The sequence below is a fragment of the Lissotriton vulgaris genome, chromosome 2_1 (assembly GCF_964263255.1).
Source record: "Lissotriton vulgaris chromosome 2_1, aLisVul1.2, whole genome shotgun sequence".
NCBI lineage: Eukaryota > Metazoa > Chordata > Amphibia > Caudata > Salamandridae > Lissotriton > Lissotriton vulgaris.
Genome location: NC_141687.1, coordinates 795405365 through 795422340, shown reverse-complemented (window position 1 = coordinate 795422340; position 16976 = coordinate 795405365).

Below are 16976 nucleotides of genomic sequence, written 5' to 3'. Positions count from 1 at the left end.
AACCAACATGAAAACGTGGTGTAGAGGAAATTTGTAATATACTTGGCGGGACCACGGAAGTCCTGCCAAGCATATTACTGCCTCCTGACCACTGCAACACCATCAGGGAATAGCAGTTCCGTAGCAGCTGTGACATGGCTGTGGCGGTCCCACCGCCCATATCATAATAGGGTGGTCGCGCACCCGTGAGCCTGGATGTCTGTGGACCGCTAGACTTGTAATTTGGGCCTTATTGTCTTGTAAGCCAATCTCAACAGTGGGCTCGGGCCATGCATTTTCTTGCCAAAAGTCACCCCTTTCTGAGCACAAAATAGGTGCATTCGGTCTAGGTAGATAGGCTCTTACCCATGGGTCTTTTAGGTTGGTACATAATCACATTATTGCCCTGCATTATTGCTTGCAACAGTAGATGGGCAGGTCTTATACGGGGTATAGTGAATCTACTTATCACTGGATTGTTTCCATTTTCATTGTAGGCCATTGGGAGTGTTGGTACTACCATTTTTTGTTAGATCTCTTTAATTAGATTTTTTTAAGCCACCTGAGATCACCATGCCACTATTTTTATTAAATGGTTGATTTCAGTTTGGCATAATCCATTTTTTGTTGCCATACCGCCAGTGTGCACACAACATCAATGCAAGGAATCCTGCCAGTATTTAATAGGGTTATGCATGGTTCCATACTAAGCAGATGAGACATCGCTGTAGTTGCTACTAGTAAGTTCTCCACCTGTCACTGGACGGCAATGCCTTACTATTTTCCATTTTTCTAAGTGGCTCTTTTCCTTTGACAGAGATTGATATGAGCAAAGAGAACAATTGATGAGTGGAATGGTGAACAATGCAACCATTCACCCTCAGTCACAAATATAGGAGTTTAATTCACTGTTTTTATGCTCACTATGCCAGCCCAGTTTGGACCCAGCTATTTGCAAATCAGTCTTGACCCTGCTCCTCATGAGAACAGTCCAGCCTGAACTGCCAAGCCTGATCCTCCCTGGACCAGAAACAAGCATCCTGGGACAGGTTTCGGGGTATCACCCCATATCAGCCAGGCTAGCTTGAAACCAGTGGCACAGTGAGCACGGGACCCACGTCTGGGCATTCCCTTCCCACTTAGGGTTACAAAAGCAAAAAAGATCAAACGATGGACGGAATGCTGAACAATGCAAACATTCACCCCCAGCCACAATGATCTGATGATGGACGGAAGGCTGCATGATATGCATGATATGCATGATATGAAGAAACATTGGGAGAAACATTGTTTTACATACGGGTAAACTGGTTTTTAAGCATAAAAACACTGGGTGAATCCAGGTTTTGCTTGGCATTTTTGGTGATCATGTTGCGCCTTTTCCTTTGTGTCATTAAGTTACCCTTCTTTTAAACAATTACACGTCATGCATGGTGCTATCATATGGTGATATTTGTTAATGTCACGATACACAACGCTCAGGAAAGGCGTTTTTTACACTGTTGGCATTTTGTTCTCACATTTTGAGGTCATGGTAACTTGCACCATCTCGTTATGTGTAGTCTATAGTATCTCTTCAATAAGATTAGTGTTCAAATGCTAGATACACTCCTTACTCCTTGCTGTAGGAACTATTTTGCTGCTGGGTAGTGTAAAGTGGTGAAAGGAAGCCACTTCATATGACTTTTGAGTCTTCGTGCTCTAACAGCATTGAGACCCCTCCTTTTTTTTGATCAAGTGACATTAGGAAACTTCCCTTTTTTTTAAAACAAATGCATTGTTATAGGGGTAACATAATTCTTGCTTTACTAATAGTAGGATTTCTATTCTGGGAACTAATACAAACTTTAGAGGTGGATCTATTGATTTTATTCAATGTAGGTTGCTACCATTTACTACCCCTGATGAACACCCTGTGGAAGTTGTTCAAGGAGGTCGAAATTATGACGATCTATCCTGTTGACTTTCATTAATATAGAATGAACAAACAGAACTTTCATTAATGGTGTTTTGTTGTACTTAAATTCTATTGCCAAACAGTCAACAGTGTGTATATATTTTTGTTGGTTTGATGTCACAAATGCACCTATTATCATTTGTTTTAGCACTATTCACATGCACTGCAACGTATTTTGGAGACCCTACTTTCCCAGTTATTATCTTACCACTTGTATTTTTTTAAACAGTAGTAATACATTTGAATGAATATAACTAAATGTCTTGTTTGTTCTTTGGTATTGTGTGCTGCTAAAAGAGCAGTGGCTAATAGCTCTCTCTAAGAGAATCACTATTTTTCTAGGTATAGAATACATACCTAGGTTCTCAATAATACAACTTACTTATTAAGACTAGTAGGCCTGTAGCACACAATGTGCCACCCATCTAAGTAGCCCCATGAAACATGACCTAGGCCTGCCACCATAGCCTGAATGCAGTTTTAAACTGCCAATTTGAATTGGCAATATAACCCCACTTAGCACGTCCTAAACTGCCTTCTTTTTTCATAAATATGACACCCCTAAAGAAAGCCTTAGGTAACCCATATGGCAGGTTGCTTCGCAAGCAAAAGGTTGGCCCGTACTTTTAAGTTTTGCATGTTCTGGTACTGAAAAACTCCTTTTTAAATTCATTTTTCACTACTGTGAAGTCTACCTCTCCAATAGGATAATATTGAGTTGCCTTATTACATTTGAATAGTGCTAACTTTTAATTGGGAACAGGTCAGATAAACATTTCATAATTTGATGTCTGAGAAATTGTAATTAAAAATCCTCATTAATGGTAAAGTAATATTTTAAATTACAATTTTGAAAATGGCACTTTTAGAACACTGTCATTTTCCTGCCCATACCGTTTGGTGCCTGCAGCCTGTTCCTGCGTCCTATGACTGGGTGTGGTTGGCAATTTCACTTTGTTTGTTCATTGCAGACAGTCACACAATGAAGGGATTAGGTGTGCCTGGATGGGCCATCAACTGGCAGGATGGGGGGGTGGAGCTGGGCACAGCCCCACTTGCAACTGAATAGGCTTTGTTCTGCCATCACACAAAGGATTTGTCACCCGTGCATTGTTCATGTAGCCAGCTTGGAGTCAGGGCAGTGAGTAAGGAAATGTCAAGCACTGCAAAGGGAATTCTCTAGAAACTTCTCCTACTTCAAATGAGGCATCAGGTATTAAAATGGGACACTCAGACACACTTTTCAGTTCTCTTTCTTGACCTGGGAAAGGATTGTCAGAGAACTGCTCTGAGAACTGAGAGCAGACCGGGACCAACCAGCTCATCTATCCGCCCACGGTGCATCGCCGGTCGGCCTGACTTTGTGACAGCTTTGCTACTTTCTTCTCTACTAGTTAACAACAAGAGATGCCAGTGCTGCTATTTAATTAGACAACAACCTTTTCCTTCTCAAAACATCTGAATAAAACGATATGTTTCGCGTTTTTATTTTATTTCACTTATTTTATTTTCTTCCAAAATTATTTTTCGTATTGTTAGTTTCTACAATTTTTGCAAACTATACATTTTAAGACCTTATGTACACAACAAAAAATTCCTTTGCACCAAAAACTTTTTACATTTCATTCAGACAATCAATCATACCCTCTCATACCAATACAGACAACAAAAATATACAAGATAACTGCTGAAAACAAATTATTTACAGCATAGCCATTAACACAATTTGATAATTTTAAGAAAAGAAATCTATTTTCCCAATTTCTTTAGCTTATTCTATCTTTTATGGCTTTTTACAGTCTATGCGTTTCGAACTCGCGTTGTTTAAGGAGTTCTCATCAGGACCATAGTCTCTTGGATGTAAACAAAAGCAGAGGATTTTCCCGGACGTGAAATTAATTTTAAATGTATTCTATGTTCAGCGTTGGTTTGCTGGACTACCTGGCTCTCCTTTTCAGGCTCAGGATGTACACCCCAGAGCGATATCACTAGTATAAACCCAAAAATAGAAAAAAGAAAAAAGAAAGATCAGGCCGAGAGATTTAATCAATCTCACAAGGAGTGCCTGTAAATCAACACTTTATCATCCCAATGTGTCCAAAAAATCTTTAGCCTGAACTTCAGATAAAAAAAATGTGTCTTGCCCTTAAACACAACCTTCAATTTAGCCGAGTTCTGTAGATAAACCACAGCCCCCTTTTTCTGAAAGTCTGGGATCAGTTGACGTAGATGCCATCGCTTAGAGACCGTGGCCTGACAAAAGTAGGGTCTGACGAAGAAGCTACAATCTTTAGCTAAGGCTTTCTTGTCTGGTCGTGCAAGTGCAAAAACATCCTCACGTGCTCGAAAGTTATTGAGACAGACCAATATAGCCCTCGGGAGAATCTGCTCCCCTTGACGGGGAGTTTTAGTTTTAAACGGAAACCGATGGGCCCTTTGGACCTCCTTAGACCAATCCCAGGCAGTCAGATCAGGGAATGCTTCTTCCAATAGTTCCACAATGAACTTACGAACTCAGTCCCTTCTTTCTTGTCTGGGATCCCCAAAAAGCGTAGGTTATTCCCACGGGCCTGATTTTCAATCTCAGACAGCTTATGGCTCAAATCATCCCTATGATCCTTGATTGCCTCTAACTCCGTTTTTTGTATAGTCGCTTGGTCTTCAAGAGCTGATATACGGGCCTCTGCTTCCGTAACCCTATCGGCAGTTTCAGTCCCAATTTTAATTGCTCGCCTCACAGCATTTTTTACTTTGCTGCATGTAGCCTGCATACGTGCATTCTCCGCCTTACTCTCGCTTCTATGATTCATCATGGTCTCATATATTGTCGCTAAAGTGATTTCCTGCGGTGGGCCAGTTATTAGCTGCATCGCTATTTCCTGTGGGTGAGTACTGTTAGCTCCTTTTTCACACCCCGTTATAGCTTCTACCCCATTCATATTCTCCCCCGGAGGGGTAAAGTTACCTTGCTGAGATCTTTTCTTCTTCCTTCGCCGTTTGACAGTGGTAGCAATAACATTTGGAGAGTCCATACTTGATCTTGAATCACCTTCAGAGCTACTCAATGCGCTGTCATCATCCGAGTTATGAGTAGCATTCGACTCCTCTTCCTGAGAGGTCTCAGACAACGAATAAAAGTGCTCAGCCATTTCATTTAAAACTACATCATCCTGCATCTGATCACAAATGTCAGGAGAGTCCCTCTCAGCAAGTAGATTATCTTGACCTTCTCTTATAATTCCATCTATAGCCACGAGGGCTCCAACCTCCATAATTTGCCTCTCGGACACTGGCTCAGTCCAATCAGTACAACGTGACTCCAAGTCTATATTCAGATCTTTGGATTGAACCATTTCTCTTGGTGTTCGAGCCATATGCTACTGACAAGTATATATTCAAAGGCCCAATCACAATCTTACCGTACATTTTTTTAAAATGCTTCTAAAATAGAACCACAGGAAGTCCCATGGGGAAGAATTCTCAAACCTTTGAATTTGGTATTTAATCTGATTGGGATGTTCCAGTTCAATCGGCTTATTAGTAATAAGAACCAATCTTTTTCAGCAGATGTACTTATGCTAACTCCTTTATTGCTGCTCATATTAGACAATTTGTTCTGTTGTTTAGCTGAAACATGAAACCCATGACATTTTAGGTCAAAGATTTTACATCAAAATTGGCCATTCCAAATCCTAGAGCTTTATCCTCAATCCTAAAGAACCTGTTTTGTACTCTTAAGGAATATGGTAGAGATGTGAGGAAGGTACAAGATTTTTAGCTAAGATGAAGGATATCATGAATGTTCCAGTTACCAACTCATATCTCTACTAAACATACTATAGACTTGACAATTTTCTGCAATACGCAGGTATTGTTTATACACGTATTCAATACTTGCATAAGTGTTTTAGCAAACCGAGCTCAAATATTCATATATTACTAATTTTACTATTTTCAAATCAGTATTCTGGTACTCCTCTGGCTGCAATCATTTTAGATGGTAAAAAAACTGTTGACAGAACTAAATAGGAATATTTACGACTTTACACTACTTCGATGTGCCAGTGTTTGTATTAAATGTAGGTCCTCTTTCCTGTATTCTTTTTGGCTTGGTCCTTTGGCTGTTTATCTGCCAGGATAAGAATAAGAATGGCACAGGTATAGAAAGAGTGAAGGAAGGGAATGCCACTTTGAAAGCCTTGTTCATCGTCTACTATTATTACTTTCCAAATCAGGATAATCTCTGTTGTATAATTTGCATATGATAGGAAAATTCAGTGTATGATTAAGAAAACCTACAATGGATTGGTATTCAAGAGGACATATGTGGACATTTATGAGTTAACTACTGTATGACATTATATTACCCGTGGATATTATACTAATAACCTTTTTAGATCAAGTATGTATCACAGGTACCATGGCAAGCTAGCAAACTTAATAGATTAATCTGCACCCTAGTTTTCCTCATAGGATAGCCACAGCTTTCCAATGTGAAAGTTGCTTGTGGGGGCTTGTCACTGTAGGGACATGGAAACATTGCATTTCTACTTGCCCCCTTCTAAATAAGAAAGCAAACACAAAGAGATGATAAATGGAGCTCTGAAACTTTTCAGACACTCACCCCCAGTTTCAGATCTGGGTTGAATCCATCATCGTTCTTTAACTCACTTTGCCGTTCCAGTTCAGACACGCTATATGCAAATCAGTCTTGACCCTGTGCCTCATGGGAACAGTACGGCCCGAACTGCCAAGCCATATCTTCCGTGGACCAGAAACAAGCACCCTGGGACCAGTTTTGGGCTAACAGCCCTCATCTGTCAGGCTATCTTGAATCCAGTGGCAAAGTGAACAAGGGACCCACGTCTGGACATACCTTGCCAACTTAAGGCGAACAAAGCAAACATAAGGAGATGATGGACGGAGCGCTGAAACTTTTCAGACACTCATCCCCAGTCACAGATCTGGGTTGAATCCATCATCATTCTTTAGCTCACTGCTCCACTCCAGTTCAGACACGGCTATATGCAAATCAGTCTTGACCCTGTGTCTCATGGTAACAGTATAGCCTGAACATCCAAGCCATGTTTTCCCTGGACCGGAAACAAGCATCTTGGGACCGGTTTCAGACTAGCAGCTCTCATCAGCCAGACTAGCTTGAATCCAGTGGCAAAGTGAGCAAGGGACTCAGATCTGGGCATACCCTGCCAACTAAGGGCAAACAAAGCAAACACAAGGAGATGATGGACAGAGTGGAGTTCTGGACTTTTTGGTTCCGTCCAGAGGTGTCAGGGATAACACCCGAAGACCCCGGAGTTCTACCTGTCTCAGTGCACAAATAAACAGAAACACGGGCTTCTCGATGGTGGCGTCAAAGACCAAAGGTTTATTACTGCAGGGACACAGAAGTCACAGAAACTACACACGGGCAGTGTCTAGGAGCCTGTTCGATTTGTACAAAGAGGGTTGCTCCTTATATACTAAATATTGGGCTTCGGGCAAATTCTTTACATGTTAGTACATTCCTAAACCTTTGTGTCCTAAACAATAAATATTTGGCGTTGCACAGGAATCGTCAACAATACCTGATGTCAAAACATTACGAACGAGGGGTTCCCACTTTTCCATCATAATCCCATGTCAACTTTTCATTCAAGAGCCGGGCCGCCTCATCGTAAATTTCGTTACCTCTCCCTAATAAAGGCCCAGAAGGAAAGGAGCAGAGCCAGGTGCAGAAGATAATAAAGCAGGATAAGAGATGTTTGTGGGTCGTAAATGGGCAAGGCTACCAGCTTCGGCCGCCTAATCATGATCAGGCCAACGAACACGAGAACCAGTATAGCAGGACTGGCCTCAGGCAGAGGAGGCAACTTCTGTCGAGTCATGTAGCCATGGCGTGTTCTGTTCTAAGGTGCACGTGTCACTGGAGAGGTGAATCGCCGGCCAAAGCCTACGTGTCCTTAATCGAAATGAAGTAATCAGAGGTCATTGCGTGTCCATTGACTATGTGAGGGCAAGAAATACAAAATGGCTGCCATAATCTAAGATGGATGCCATGGGTAGATCAGAAATGTGTTTGTAACAGGAGTACTCTTGCTCGTAGCATAGCGAAAACACCAGGATATACTAAATGGATCATTTGCGGTTCACTGATACCAAAATTATGTATTTACGACAATGTTGGAAACACGGGTTCAAATCGTCACGGAACCTCAGACCCTCCTTTTGCCCTTACATAGGCAATTACTCAGTCTATGTCAGAGTCTAACTCTATGCTCATCAAGTCAGTGACATGTTGCTGTATCATCATCCTTTCTCGCGCCTTTTCTCCAAACGCAGGTGGTTTTCTGAAACAGGTTGCAGCACAGAGACTACACAAAGCGGGACCACACTGGATAATCAGGCAGCATGAGAACAGGAATACTAGGATGACACCAATGACCGTCAGAACCTTCCATCCCCACGCTGATAGCAGAGTCCAAAACCACTCCATGAAGGACCAGTTTCCCTTGTCTACGTGTATGGAATCGGAAATCTTGTGTAGTTTTGAGATCGCTTCATAGACGATTGGAGCATTATTGGGAATAAAGACACAGCAGCTCGATTGGATCATTCTGCATACCCCACCTCGATCTGCAAGTATTACGTCTAGAACCATACGGTTCTGCAACGTCATGAGACGATCCGCCTGAAGCTCAGCTGTCAAATTACTAAGGGCACCAGCAGTTTCCGTAATAGTAGATTCAACTACCCGTGTTAGCTGACGTAGATTTCTACTATTGGCCATAGGCCCCCAGAACGGAAGGAAACCTTTGAAGAAGTCTCCAGCTTCCTGACCAGCGGTATCTTCCTTGCTGAAGACACCCCTTGCTACTCTGGTCTTGTGATAGTCTGAAGAAGCAGTGTATGTTGGAGGCAGCAGTCGAGCAATATAACATGAACCTGAAAAGTCAGTAGGCAACCATGTATACGCTCTGTCTTGACAGATGAAGTAGGTACCCCTAGCAGTAAGAAAGGCAGGGGAAGAGTTAGACGGAAACACGTAAGTCTCAAAGCACTCACTCCTCCCTAGCTGAGCTCTCGGATTTCTCCCATTTCCTTGCAAACAGACCTGACCTCGGTGAGGCACGACCCAGACTGGAGTTGAGCTTTTACGCTTGCTTTCTCCCAAACTAAGGCGATACTCTGTAGAATTCCAACTCAAGTATACCCGTAATTCATCTCTAGGGTAAGATGGAGTATTATTGACGTCTTCAATCATGTCAATAATTCCCTGGACTAAAGCTTTGTTGGCTGAGTTGTATTTAGTGGAACGTGGTGGACGCGGAGGGTAGGTCTCAAGGGCATATGCAAAAATGGTCTGAAAGGCCTGAAATGATCCATTATAGCTGAAAGGCAAAACTAGATAGGGAATGCCTTTATCCATAGTGTGGGGTATCAAGCCACACACCCAGCAGTCTGTAGTGTTAACTACCAGTTGGTGTTGATGCAAGAGCTGTACAAATGTGTTGTTAACAAATTCTGAGCGTCAAGCTTGTTCGTGTTCAGGAAACGAGTGAAAAGAATGCATAGAAGAAACAGTAGAAGTAGCAGGATTAAGGGGAGGTACTGTAGTTGTTACCGGTGTAAAAATTAAATGCACACCAAAGATGATTCCACCCACCATCGTTATCAAAACAATCAAAAACGTAACTGCACATTGCATTAGAAAGCATTTGCTGTGAAGAATTTTGTACAGTCTATTTCTGCGAACATAAATTACATTCTCTCGTTGCAGCTCAGGAAGCTCCATCTTCTACAATCCGCTCGCGACCACTGATGATGTGTACGTAGATGAAAATGCCTCTATCAGCCCTGGGAGTTCCCAGAACCAACAGAAAGATCGACCTTGTGTCTGACCCCCGCAGATTCATCTAGGCACACAGCCACAACCCTACGGCTACCCAGACGGCAAGGCAATTTTAAAAACAACAAAACAATACAAAGTATTAGCAAACTTCCTGGCTGGAGGCAATGTATCAAAATTCAAGTGTGAAAATTAGGCAGTTTCCTGCTTTATTTGTCCATATTGCGAGATCGTAAATTGTATCTCATTTTAGCAGGAGCTGTCTGATCTGGAAACAGTGTATTTTCAGCAGGGGTTGCAATGTTCAAGTTCGCAGACGGCAAATGTTCTTTTGATGCAGAGGACAAATGTTCAGAATTCGAAGGAGCAGTTTCAGAAAGGGAGTCAAAGTTCGATGTGTCAGCAATCAGTTCTGCATCGCTGAAAGGGATAAACTTGGGGGTTTGTTCAAATTCAGAGGCACCGATTCCTTTCTTCACCCAGCTGTCGTAAGGAAGTGGCAGGGGCACACGTTTGACGTGTGTCGTGTGAATCCAGTTCTTCCGTCCGGCCACATGAATAGCAGTTCTCGTCGCCAGTAGCACTTGGAAGGGGCCAACGAATCTGGGTTGGAGATTTTTCGTCCGGGCAAAATTACGAATGACGACTTGATCGCCTGGTTTCAGCTGATGACCTGGACTCTCCGGTGGCTTTGGCAATGCATCGAAAACCTGTTGGTGAATAAGACTCAATTTAGCAGTCAAGTCGAAAAGGTAATCAATCAACATTGGGTATTCCAGCTGTCTGAATTCTTTTGGCCTAGGCACCCCCCAAACATTGGCGGGACGACCGAACACTATTTCATATGGACTGAGCCCTATTCTAGAATGTACAGTCGCTCTTGTGGATAACAGAGCCAAAGGTAGTGCATCTGGCCAGGACAAACCCGTGGATGCTTGTATTTTAGCAAGTTTCAGCTTGAGGGTGCCATTGTAACCCTCAACTAAACCAGCAGACTGGGGATGGTTCGCACTGTGGAACTTTTGTTTGATCCCTAAACCGGCACACACACTCTGCATAACTTTCCCTACAAACTCACTTCCGTTATCTGACCATACAATCCGTGGCATTCCATATCTGGGGAAATATTCTTTGAGAAGAATTTTGGCAGTGGATAGGGCAGTGTTGTCCTTTAATGGATATGCTTCGATCCATCTGGAAAAAGCACAAACTACCACTAGGACGTACTTCAGATTGTTGCAACGATCCATATGAATGAAGTCTAACTGAATCACTTCAAAGTAACAAGAAGGAGGAGCGAAGTGACCGGCTGGAGTGGGGGTTCCCTTGCCAGGATTATGCATCAGGCATACCATACAATTTTTCACCACTCTCTCTGCACACTTACTAATCCCATCATTCTTCCAGACTGGGGCCAACATCTTACAAATCCCTTTAGAACTGATATGCGCTGCTCCATGTGCCATCGCTACTACTGCAAGCACGTACGCATCTGGCAACATCCAACGCTGTTGTTCTGACAAATCAATCCAACATCCACTCGAGTCCAATTTACCCGTATTCTCTTTCCATGCAAGCTTTTCTTCCTCAGTCGCCTCTTTCTGAATTTCTTTCACACTTTCCACTGTATCCTCACACATTCCAGACTCGGAAATCCATCTTGCAGACGTTGCAACATACATTCTACTCATCATATTCCTAGCTGTCTGTTTAGCGGTCTCATCAGCAAAAGCATTCCCACGACCAACATCATCCGTGATTGCTTTATGAGCACTGCATTTCACAATCGCAACTTCAGTCGGCAAGGCTAGAGATTCCAACAAGTCGTTAACTAGCTGACCATGTTGAATCTTAGTCCCATGGGACGTAATGAAACCTCTCTCTTTCCACAAACGGCCAAAACTATGGGCCATGCCGAACGCGTACTGACTATCTGTGAACACATTCACTCTCTTTCCCTTAGCTAAAACACACGCTCTTGTTAGGGCAATTAATTCCGCAGCTTGGGCAGAATTCTGACTCACTCTTGCAGTCTCCACAATCGTAGTCAAAGTCTTTACTGCGTAAGCGGCAGTCACATCACCATTTTCCAATTTAAAACATGACCCATCAACATACAACGTGCCATCTGGATCTGACAACGGAGTGTCTTTTAAATCAATTCGTTCTTTTGTCTCTTCCTCGGTTCTGAAACAGCAATCATGGGGTTCAGAATCACTCGACTCCTGATTAGTCGGCAACAATGTTGCTGGATTCAATACATTGCATCTTTTGATCTGAATATGACTCGCTAACAGTGTCAGCTCATAGCCTGATAATCTAGCACTGGTAAGGTGCTGAGTTTTGGTTCGGTTCATGAGTGTATCCACGGCATGAGGAACCATGACCACTAGCATGTTGTTCATCACCAAACCAGCAGATTGTCGAATGGAAGCTGCAGCTGCTGCTGTAGCTCTCAAACAACTAGGTAACGCTCTAGCTACTGGATCTAATGTTGATGAAAAATACGCACAAGGGCGTTGTTTATCACCCAATCTCTGTGTCAGAACACTCAACGCGCAACCTTCTCTCTCGTGAACATAGAGCTTGGATGGTTTACTGTAATCGGGTGTACCCAGTACAGGAGCTGAGCACAGTGCCTTTCGTAACTCAGAAAAACTCTCCTGACATTCGGCAGACCATTGCACCGGACTCGGAACACCTTTCCCAGTCAAAGCTACCAATGGTTTTGCCAAAAGGGAAAAATTTGGGATCCACTGTCTACAGTATGAGGTAATACCTAAAAAGGCACGTACTTCTCTCTGTGTGCGGGGAACATCCATCTGCGTAATTGCTTTTATTCTCTCTGGGGTCAACTTTCTTCCCTCCTTTGACAAGAGATGACCTAGGTAGGTCACTTCTTGGCAACAATATTGTATTTTCGAAGGTGATACCTTGTGATTCAGACTAGACAAATGATGCAATAACGAAATCGTAGCTGCTTTGCAAGTTTCCTTGTCATCAGCAGCCACCAGAAGATCATCTACATATTGCACTAGGGCAGAACCAGGGGGAGGTGTGGCTCACTGGTTAGAGGCGGCAGACCCGGAGGCTGAGAACGGCCCGGGACCAGGGTTCGATTCCCGACGCGGCAGGGTCACGGACCAGGGTCAGCGGACTGATAATTCTCGCCTCGGTGCCCACTTTGGGCAGTGATCACACTCGGTAACTCTGGGCATTAAGCTTGCCTCATCTCTACAACGGCCCCCCACAGACGCCGGGGATGCCTGGCTTCACCTTGGAGATACCCAGCAAGGGACCATCTCACAGGGAAAGCCAGGACGGGTTCCCCAGCGGTCATTCGCGCCAGGATACTCCGGTAGTAATTGAGCGCGCTACAAAACACCTTACATTTACATTTACATTTACATTTACAAGTACAAAGGAATCTAACTGACTTTTTAATGCCTGACTGTAAATGGATGGACTCTCACAGTACCCTTGTGGAGCACGTTTAAACCTGAAGCTTCGACCTCCTAGAGAGAAGCCGAAAATATCTCTGCTTTCTTCGGCTATCGGAATGTTGAAAAAGGCATTCTTCAAGTTGATAACTGAAAACCATGTGGCTGTAGCAGGAATCAACGTTAGCAATGCAGTAATGTCTGGAACCACAGGAAACTGCGGAACCACAATTTTATTAACCTCCCTAAGATCGATTACAAACCTATACACTGGAGGCTTTGAAGGATCAGTACGTTTTAGAATTGGTAATACAGGACTGTTACAGACATTTCCTCTAGTTTCTTCAACCACACCTTTCTTAATCAAATCTTGCACAATTAATAAAAGTGCACGTTCACCTTCACTAGAGATTTTGTATTGTGGGATTCGTGGAAATTTGACATTCATTTTCAACGTAACTACATATGGTGGAATTTCCAAAAGGCCTACATCGTTAGGACCAGTCGCCCAAAGAGTATCAGGGAGTGAACGCAGCTCTGGTGGGAGTGCATCCATTGACAAGTACATCGGAGAGATGATTCTTTTACCCAACGTAAGCTGTACTCCTTACGGAGAACAGTACAATGTCGCATATAGGCGTTTTAACAAGTCTAAACCAAGAAGATTTTCATTACAACCTGTCGTCAAAATCAAGGGTGCTTTCAATTGACACGGTCCAACAGAAATAGACAAAGGACCAGATACTGGGTTGTAAACAGGGGCGCCTGAAAAACCTACAGAAACATTTGTTAAGCCAGACAAAGGTGCGCCAGGGAGTTTCGCATGAATGATAGAACTTTTTGCTGCACCAGTATCCAACAGAAACGGTTCGACTACACCTGATGTTGCTACTGCGACATAAGGCCCACTCTGATCCACTGGAACTGATACTACTCCCTCTCTTTGTCCATGGCTGTCCTAGTATTCACTCTGCTGAAATCTCTCATCAACTTCACAATAGTCTTCAACATGATACTGTTGAGATCTATTTTGTTGGGCAGACTGTCCATTTTGCTGATCAAAATGATTAGAAGGGCGATCATTCGTTTGTGGAGGCATAGCACCTCATCCTCGACCTCTAGAATTTTGCATGGAACCACCACGACCTCTCTGAGCTGCGGCAGCATTATTCTGCGCTAAGACTGGACATTCATTTTTATAATGACCTTCTTTTTTACAGTATGCACACTGGTTCCACTGATATTGCGGCCTCGGTGAACTATAATCTGTCCTTTGATATGACCCTTGCTGTGTATTAGTCTGATTCGTACGAGGCGGATACGCTTGCTGTAAAAGAACTTTGGTTTTCAAATCTTTTGTCTTCTTTTCTGACTTCTCTTTCTCTTCTTTATCCCTATTTTCATAGTACTGGGCAGTTGCAAGTATTTGCGCAGTTGTAGAGACAGCCCACGCACTCTCGGAATCTTTCAATTTATTACTGAGTTCTGGCAACAGATTGTGTACAAATTTATCGACAAACAGTCTCTGTCCTCCTTCTGTGCTCATATCCTGACCACTGTGATCTACAAAAGTCTCTTCGAACCTTGTGAAAAAGTCGGAGACACTTTCGTCTTTCTTCTGCCTGCATGCGGACAACTTGTCCCAGTTAACGCGCAATGCTGGCATCAGAGTCTTCATTAATTCTATTATTCTGCCTGGTAAATCAACAATTAGAGGTTCGGGTTTGGAACCACCTATTTGTTGACCATCCGCTGCAATTATAGCTGCCCAATCACCACCTAGGGCAACTGGATGATTTTTTTTGCGAATTTTAGCCCAAATCGGTTGCAGAACTACATTCCCAAATAACATGTCGATGTCCGCTAAATTCATCACACAAGCTTCAACTGTCTGCGCTAACTCCTTGTAGTATCCGGCTGGATTTTTACGCGGGTCTGGCAAGGCCTGTTTCACTGCTAACACTTCAGCTCGCTTCCACGGAATGTGTATCCACACTCTCTGGAATTGGGCTGGAGCGGCAGCAATACCATTCGCTAAGTCTGCTTGTACAGCTTCGCGCCAAATTGGAGGAACCTCCCTCATTGGATATTGGTGATTCTGCTTCGTACTGCATTTCTCTAACTCCCTCGGTGAACGAAGGGATGGATCATTCCTATAACTTAAAATCAGTTCCATCGCTTCTTTTATATTTTGATCAACTATCGTGCCAGCAGCAAATTCTTTCTGAATATTAATTAATTCTTCTAAATTTGATTCAGAGTCATCCTCTTCCAATTCCTCACGCAAAAGAGAGCACATTTCATCGAACACATATCGTTGTGTCGGTTCATTCCATTGCATAAATGTATCTAATACTTCTCTAGTACTATATCTCCTACTTTTCGATATCCATCTAAGAGCCGTGGAATCTAATATTCCCCGTTCTTCAGTACTTGGAAGCTGACTACGTCTCTGCACAGAGTCAGAGGCAGGAGTTTTAATTAGAGTTTTATAGAAGGGAGATAGAATATTAGAGACAGAATCAGTGATTCTCCGACGAACAGAAAGCGGAGTCATAACACTAGCAGAAGCAGAAAATACAGTAGCAGTTGGAACAGATAGAACAGGAACAGTAGGAGTATCAGGCAGAGTAGCTTGCGAAACAGCAGGTGTAAGCGGTACAGGTATAGGCAATGAAGCCGGCAACCCTGGAAGAGGGGGTGCCGAAGGAACATTAACATTGACCACAGGAGGTACAGGAGCTTGATTCTGAGGGGCAGGAGCAGGAATACCAGGTTGTCCAGCAACCGGTAATTGAACATTCGGTAAAGGTGGAGCCGTAGCACCCTGTGCATACGGTGGGGGTGACCGTAACAAGTAAGACAACAGAGGATCACTTTCGGGGTCCTCTACTATCTTAGCTGTATTCGAGGGCAAGGCAGGATAGCACTTGTCTATCGCTAAATTACGCTCTCTAGTAGCCACCTCCATTGCTTTCTCAGACTCGTTGATTTGCAGCTGTTTAGCAGCCTGTTCTAAAGTCAACTCTTGCTCTTTCTGTTCTTTTTTCAACCTTTTAATTTCTCTCTGTTTAGATTCTTTTCGCCAACAACGGAAAGAATCAAACATTGCCGGCCGGGCTTTCTTCTTAAACAATTTCACTTCCAAATTATCAAGGACTTCAGGTTCAAAACTACCATGCAGTGGCCAACTAAGGACACCGTCCTTCTGCGTATATCGGAAACACACCTCATTATAAGATATAGGACCCACTCCAAACTTACAATACAGATCATAAAGAGGAGTTCCAATCGGAGGAACCAGACATGAGTCCTCCAACCGGGAATCACTGTTGCAACCAAAACACGACAACATACAATGTTTCCGACTTACCATTTTATAATCCGGAACACAGAACAACAAAACACAAACAGAAGGTGCGCACTCGAACCAAGAACTTAGGCCTACCAAAGCAAACAAATGTATCGATACCCAAACTAAACCAAAAGATTATCGTAACTAGAGCAACCAGTGATAATCTTACGAAACCAAACCAAACCAAGAACTAAGAGGATTATCCAAACAGGAGCAACCCTTACGAAGTAACCAACTAGCAACCACTTAATACTTAACTGAGGCACTGAAGACGTCACCAAGGAGAAACCCGTCACGTCTCGCCGTACTAAGGTCTGCACCTCGGGTCCAAGACAGGGCGACGGTCAAGGCAACGGACCACTGCAGCCGTCCTGAACGGGAACCCTCGTGGAAGAGAAC